Source organism: Barbus barbus, assembly GCF_936440315.1.
Source record: "Barbus barbus genome assembly, chromosome: 10".
Taxonomy (NCBI): domain Eukaryota; kingdom Metazoa; phylum Chordata; class Actinopteri; order Cypriniformes; family Cyprinidae; genus Barbus; species Barbus barbus.
Window position 1 is genome coordinate 24,174,406 of NC_136738.1, and position 8,542 is coordinate 24,182,947.

The window sequence follows — 8,542 nt, forward strand, 5'->3', positions numbered from 1 at the left end:
ATGCCTTCATTACAGCTTACTTGGAAGATTATATCATGCTATCCCTGAATATGGAACATTATGGCTTCTTTTTACTTTCAGTAAACAAACAGGAAGATGTACAGAACAAATGCAGTCACTCTGCTCCAGGACGGAATGTCAGGTTTACAGCAGGGATAAATCACATTTATGACTAATGACATTTTAAAGGCAGAAACAGTAAGACACAAGTAAACAAATCACCATGTTTTTGAGACAAATCTTGCAGACATTTTTATGAAAATATGGACAAGCTCACAAGACTTAAAAACAAGATTCCAGACAAAAATAATGACGAAAGAGGCACTGGCTCATAAAATAAAACATTTAGGAGCAGTTTTTTTTTTTTTTTTTTGTGAGTAGAAAAAACTGACAAAATCGCTCAAGGGATGATACATTTAATAAAATTGTCACTCACCACTCTGTCATACACTAAAAAATTATGTTCTTATTTAAGTTGTAAATGAAACAAAGATTTCTGGAGTACTGTTTTCTACTTTCACACTTAATTCAATGTGTTACTTGCTGTATAATTTCCTTGAAATTATTTGTGGAATTTACTAGCAATTTCTGATATAAACTGTTTCTATACCCTTTTTTCAGTGCATGGACAACCTTTCAGTACATAGATCATTGTAAGTGTCACAAACCTGAAGAACAGTTCATTCTGAATTGGACATCATTAAAAAAAATGACTGGTGGATGAGGGAGTCAGTTGTAAACTCAATTACAGCTCTGATCAAATCACTGACTGAGTTTCTGATTCAAATTGCAAATAAATTTGCATGTTTAATGTTGTTTGTGAATCTTTCTACCATCTCATTAAAAGAACCGATTCTTAAGAATAATTTGTTCACAAATCAAAGAACACAATGTTCGTTTTTCATTTGCATGAAAAAAAAAACAAAAAACACTGGCATGGAATCTGAAATGATTTTGGATTAAATTTAAATAGTTAAATAACACTCCACTGTCTGGTTGATCATTTTAGAACATTGTCTTACCTAAAAGTCGTGCCATGGCTAAGATAATGTCTTTAACTCAAACTAATAACATTTTAACATCAAAAGAGTTCCATAATATTTCTGACTTGTTGACTTTTTGATTTTGATGACCATATAAGCACAACTTCACATTACATCTCCAGTCATCTTGGTACATAGTGCTCATCAAACTTCTAGCTTGTTTACTTATATGGTGAGGGCCTGTAAAGAAGAAAGTGAAGGCTGGAATTTGCTCCAGCACCTGAAGATTAGCTCAGCATTCCTGACAGGGGCTGATGCTGGAATGGTGCAGCCATCCTGCCCTGATCCGTAAAAAAAAAAAGAAAAAAAGAAAAAAGGCTCAGACAGGACCCTGTGCCTGCTGTTGCATGTTCACTTCAGGTATGGTGAAGGGCAGAGCGTACGGCACTTCTCGGGGTCAAGGCCCCTGTGTGCATTTGACTAATCTCTTGGTATGAGTGATTCCATCAGTCAAGAAGGCAGCCGTCCGGGCCCACTGCACTTTATATACACGTTTGTTTGATTTCTCCGAGGTCACATTCCTTTGAAATTCTTCAGTAAGTCCATTTCGTAGCTAAGAATGTTGGCTGTGAAAGGATGCCGTTTTCTGGCTCTAAACAATGGCATGAATGAAAAGATTAAACCAGCAGCTGTAGATCTTATTTTCAATGAATGGAGTAAATATTACCTACTGTGGTATGCCTTTACTGCACCACAAAGTAATCGATACTTCAAGAACTATTTGACAACTTTGTAAACCAAATCAACAGCTCTCAGATCCTCAATATAATTTCACCGATTTAGATTGTCCCGTTTTATAAAACATGCAGTTTGAGAAGTTATTTTTTTTTTATTCCAAAAAAAAGTTTCAAATCCAACAATACTGAGACAATCTACACAAGATGAAGGCATCACTTTTCATGTTATAGATAAGATAGATAGAGTGGGGCAATAAGTATTTGATACACTGACGATTTTTCGAGTTTTCCCACTTACAAAGAATGGAGAGCTCTATAATTTTCATCGTAGGTACACCTCAACTGTGAGAGACAGAATATTTTTTTTTTAAAATCCAGAAAATCACATTGTATGATTTTTAAATAATTAACTTCCATTTTATTGCATGAAATAAGTATTTGATCACCTACCAACCAGCAAGAATTCTGATTCTCACAGACCTGTTAGTTTGTCTTTAAGAAGCTCTCCTATCCTCCACTCATTACCTGTATTAATTGCACCTATTTGAACTCGTTACTTAAAAGACACCTGTTCACACACTCAATCAATCAGACTCTAACCTCTCCACTATGGGCCGCTAGACCAAAGAGCTGTCTAAGGACACTAGGGACAAAATTGTAGACCCGCACAAGGCTGGGATGGGCTACATGACAAAAGGCAAACAGCTTGGTGAGAAGGCAGCAACTGTTGGAGCAATAAATAGAAAATAGAAGAAATTCAAGATGACTGTCAATCTCCCTCGGACTGGGGCTCCATGCAAGATCTCGCCTCGTGGAGTATCAATGATACTGAGAAAGGTGAGGGATCAGCCTAGAACTACACGGGAGGTCAATGACCTGAAGAGAGCCGGGACCAGTCTCAACAGTTACCATTAGTAACACACTACACCTTCATGGATTAAAATCCTGCAGTGCGAGCAAGGTCCCCCTGCTCAAGCCAGCACATGTCCAGGCCCGTCTGAAGTTTGCCAAAGACCATCTGGATGATCCAGAGGAGGCATGGGAGAAGGTTATGTGGTCAGATGAGTCCAAAATATAACTTTTTGGTATAAACTCCACTCGCCGTGTTTGGAGGAAGAAGGATGAGTACAATCCCAAGAACACCATCCCAACCATGAAGCATGGGGGTGGAAACCTCATGCTTTGGGGGTGCTTTTCTGCAAAGGGGACTGGACGACTGCACCGTATTGAGGGGAGGATGGATGGGGCCATGTATCGCAAGATTTTGGGCAACAACCTCCTTCCCTCAGTAAGCGCATTGAAGATGGGCCGTGGCTGGGTCTTCCAGCATGACAATGACCCCAAACACACAGCAAGGAAAACTAAGGAGTGGCTCCGTAAGAAGCATTTCAAGGTCCTGGAGTGGCCTAGCCAGTCTCCAGACCTGAACCCAATAGAAAATCTATGGAGGGAGCTGAAACTCCGTGTTGCCCAGCGACAGCCCCAAACCCTGAAAGATCTGGAGAAGACCTGTATGGAGGAGTGGGCCAAAATCCCTGCTGCAATGTGTGCAAACCTGGTCAAGAACTACAGGAAACATCTGACCTCTGTAACTGTAAACAAAGGTTTCTGTACCAAATATTAAGTTCTATTTTTCTATTGTATCAAATACTTATTTCATGCAATAAACTGGAAATTAATTATTCAAAAATCATACAATGTGATTTTCTGTTTTTTTTTATATATATATATATTCTGTCTCACAGTTGAGGTGTACCTACGATGAAAATTACAGATCTCTCCATTCTTTGTAAGTGTGAAAACTTGAAAAATCGTCACTGTATCAAATACTTATTTGCCCCACTGTAGATAGATAGAGAGAGCCAGAGACAGACAAACAGACATTGAATGATTGATATAAACCAATAAAACTTTGTTTTTGAAAGTCTCTTATGGCCACCAAAGCTGCATTTATTTGATCGAAAATACAGTAGAAATATTACTATTGTAAAATATTATTCAAGTTCAGAATGACAGATTTCTATATTTATACATTTTAAAATGACATTTATTCCTGTGATGACAAAGCTGCATTTTCAGCAGCTATTACTCCAGTCTCCAGAAATCATTTTAATAATCTGATTTGGTGCTCAAGAATCATTTATTATAATTATCAATTCTGAAAACAGTTGCTTAATACAATATTTTTTCTTATTATCCATGTTGAAAACATTTGTGTAATATTTTTATGGAAACTGATATATTTTTTCAGGATTCTCTGATGAATAAGAACATTTATTTGAACTAATTATAATGTTTACTGTCACTTTTTATCAATTTAATGCATCCTTGCTGAATAAGCTATGACCTTTTAAACAGTATTAAACAGATCCATTTTAACTTTGTTAGTTGTCTATAATTTGGCTGCCTTCATCACTTTCAAGCTGAATCAGCGTCAGTGGCTGAATGTGTTGACACTTTCCAGGGTCAGGGTCTAGATATCTCAGACAAATAAACAAACACAGAGCAGACCCTCCACAGCTGATGTCAGACAGGGTACTTCCTCTGTAAATGTCTCTCCATTTCATCCCTCCTCACTAACTGTTGTTGTCTCCCAGCAGCAAACAATAACTCAGCCAAACCAAAAACACAATTAGAAGATAAGACACACACAGTATCAGATCTACATCAAAGTGTGACATGCATACTAAGACCATGAAAGAGTAATGAAACAATGCCATAACAACAATCAATGACATGATAGCAAGTCTTTGTCAGATTTGCCATGACATTATACCACAGGTATGCATACAAATTCTGCTAAAGCAAACCATACACAAAACTGCCTTCATTGGACTGTTGATAATATCTAACTCAGGGCAAACCTACAACACTCACACTTTACAGTTTTACAGCCAGAAATGAATCGGTTCTCCAAATAATTTTAAATATAAAACAACTTATATTTGCTTAACTAATATTTGCTGAAAAGAGATGTAAAAGCATTAGTAAACTTCTGTATCTCTATCTTTAGGTCAAGCACCAACTGACAATCAATATCTGTCAATACACAGTGCTCGGGATTCCCAGAAGCCTTCCATTACAATCCCTTACACTTCACTGACTCAAAAAACATAGCCATAATTGATAGGTTTTGCTTTTCTCGGTTAAGAGGTTGTCCCATCTGTGTCAAACAGTGCTTTTCTGTCAAATGAGTGAAAAGGGAGGGCAAGTTAGGACCAAACAAAGTGTAATTTAGGTACAACGCAAGATGGCGTGGGTAAAAAAATGCATGTACACAAACCTAAATGTGAGCTTGTGTAGAAAGAACAGTGCAACTTAAGAGAAAGCCTGTGAAGTTTGGTAAATTGAATGTGAGGGGGGAAAAGGGAGAAGTTGAATTGAACACCGGTCCTAAAAGGCCATCCTTCAGAGGCTGGAGCGTGCTGCGAGGGGAATACCAAGCTCTGTGAACAATGACTACAGGTCAGGGTCAGCTCAGCCAGGCTTTCAGAGTGGTCCACACTAGTGTAGAGGAGAACAGAGACCGCCAAGGCAGACTGAATAATAGCTCTGACCTGAAACGACAGTACTTCTAAGAGAAATGACATTCAGTCGTCTATTGCGTTCCAAAATCTATGTACTTTATTGATTGCACAAACAACATCGAGAATAAATATATAAGCAATTCTGCTTGTCTCTCATATTTTTCAAATTATATACTTGATATAGGCTACTAAACACAAAGTGTGCAGCCAGCAGAATTGAAAAAAAAGAATGACTGTTACCAAACAGGTTTTTCAAGCACTCCACCTAACTACCATCGACTCTACTACGATTATTCTGTGTCAGATAGCATGTGAATGAACTACCAAATATGCAGGGTAAAAAAAGACATGAGAGGACCAGGAAGTTTAACCAAAACATTAACACAAAAAACATGTGACATCTTTTCACAGGTACTGTTGCAAGTTGACTGGAATGCTGTAATCCATTGTGCTGTTTTATTTGTAATCGTTTTCTGTCATTTCCCTACTGCGTATCTATTTACTAGGAAATATACCATTACATATATTAATAGTTCAAATTAATCTCTATATGATGAGAAAACTCTTCTCACCTTTTATTGGTGTTTATAAATATAGTAAATAAATAGAAATATAAATTTATATCTCACTACATAAATACATGTAAGGTCTGTTTTTGGTTCTGTTTTTGGTTCTGTTTCATGTTCTTGTTTTCATGTCTTTTATTTTGAAGTTTAGTTATGGTTCCTGTTTGTTTCATGCTTCCCTTGCCCTCATGTCTCTTTACTATTGGTTCCCTTGTTCTATGTTTCATGTTCTGATTGGTTGTCCAGGTCATGTTTCTTGTTTCCCATTGGTTTGTTCTTGTCATGTGACCCGCTCTGTTTGCTATAAGTAGCAATGTCCTTGCCTTTCTTTCTTGTCGTGTATTGATGTTGTAAACCTGCTGTCGGTGAGTTTAGTCTGTTCATGCCATGCTAAGTCTGTCTCTGGTCAAGTCGTCTATTTGGATTTTGGATTTCACTTTGTAGATAACCTGCACTTCGGTTCTTCACTACACTCGCCTTCAGTGGACTCCTTACAATATAGTGAGATTGTAGCTAGTAATAGCACTTTATTTAAAACCATGTTAATATATGACATGATAATTTAATTGCATATTTTTATTTTATAATTTCTTTAATTTAAACGTCAGAAATATTTGTTGTCCAAAATAATGGTCTTATTTTTCATGGTTGTTTGTTTTATGAATTGTTTGCTGAAAAGACTATAGTAATATGCATGTAATGTCGTGACCGCTTCCCCCATATAGTGTGACAGTATGCCTCCTTTTGAATTGATCAGTTTACACCGCACACTGTCTGCAAGGGATGTTTGTAACAACTTAATAGAAATGTTCCTCCTTTCCCCCCAACCCTGTCCAGTCTCTGTTTTCCTCCTCTCTCACTGTAAACACATGCTTGAGCAACGCTCCCTTTAATTTGTTTAGCCCCAAACTCTTTGAACGGATGAGAGACCCTTGAGCCTAGCTTTATATTTACTCTTCCGCAAAAAGAACTTTGTATTTAGATGCAGGCCCCTTTATCGTCAATCTTTTTTTTTTTTTTTTTTAAGCTTGCGGTTTCTCCTCAAAGCCTCTGCAGAGATCCAAGAGTTGTAAAGCTTGTTCTTAATTACAGTAATTACTTTACAACATTAAAATCGTATGGTCTCTTAAGCAATAAGAAAAAAAAAATGTATTGTTAGAAGTACCTTTTGATCTTGACACTTTTAAAAACCAGAACCTCTCTAATGTTGACAAAAGAGTCACTATAAGGCCTTTCTCTGGTATGGCAGCAAACCAGAATGAGAGGACTTGAGTGCATCACTGTGGGTTTTTCGTGTTAGTTTCCCTTCCTGTTTGGATGGGGTTTAGATGATGGATGCCAAAATAATTAGGTGCTGAAGAAACAAACAGAATTGCATTTGATCCTTGTTTTATCTTATAAACCGGCAGTGTCTCACATTATATGGAAAACTTCACACACAGTGTGAAACCAAACCATGAGTAATGAAAAAATAAAGGCTCCAAAAGGGAGTTTTCACAGCAATGCCTTAGAATAACCCTTTCCCAACAAAACTTTCAGTAAGAAATTCTTAAAATAACCTTTTTTAATTTAAGAATATTTCACTGAGACTAACCTTTCAGATTTTAATAATCTGAAGGACACTTTTCCACTATGCAGAACGCTGTGCAATGGAAAAATTCCATGATGAAGACCTTTTATTGAAATTGAACCGTTTAATATGCCTAAATTCCACTTCTGCAACTTCGGTTAGATGGCATATGAGGTGGATTGTCTTAAAAATGATCAACTAAAGACATTGTATCAGAAATGTATAAATGCATAACAGCTATATGCATTAGTGATGAAAATTAGATTAAAGTTTGTAAATAATAAATCACCTCAACATCTAAGTAAAGGAAGCAAATAATAAAAGTACTATTTAACAAATTTTCTGATGGATCAGATCAACAAGAACATTTCAGAAACCGATACTTTCATACATGTTTTCTGGTTCTGTAAGGAAGTAATATAATTTTGGGAAAATATACAGACGGTTCGTTCAATCAATAGTAAAAATTACTTTTGAAATGACACCATGCATATATTAAGTAAATGTAACATGTTATCGGAGTTTGGCAAAAACAAAGGAATTGTATCGACCATCATTCCTTATTGTGCAAGAAAACGCAAACAAAAAAAATTATGGCACAAAATATGAACAAAACAAAGATACAGAGAATTTGGGATATCGTAAATCTGAGTTTCACAATTTCCTCTTTTATAGTCTAATGTGTATACACAAAAACTATACTTTAAATCCTAGAAATCACTTCACATACTGTATAGGACAATCAAGGATAAACTGGACCAATCAAATGAACCCAAAACATTATAGGAGGAATAGTCCACTCTTTTTCTACAACAATGCCAGTTGATTAATTTCCATTTCCAAGTACCCACCAGAGACCAATCTGTGTTTGGCCCAGCCAAGGAGATATCACTGGCTAAAAATAATTCATGCAGTATTCTGTCATGCTCTTTTCTCCCCTCAGGGTAATTTTTCAACAATCAGCTCTCCTGTGAATAACAGAACCTCCTTTGTGGTATGGCTCCTGGGAGGGCCCAATTTCTGCCAAGTCAAACAACGGCTCAGTGCTCAGGGCTGGTAAAACGGAGCGAGGGCCTCAAAAGACACTGGGGCTGCATAGCACACAGCAGGTACCTGGTTACACACAGCCCGACCGTGGTAATCAAGACATCAATCAATA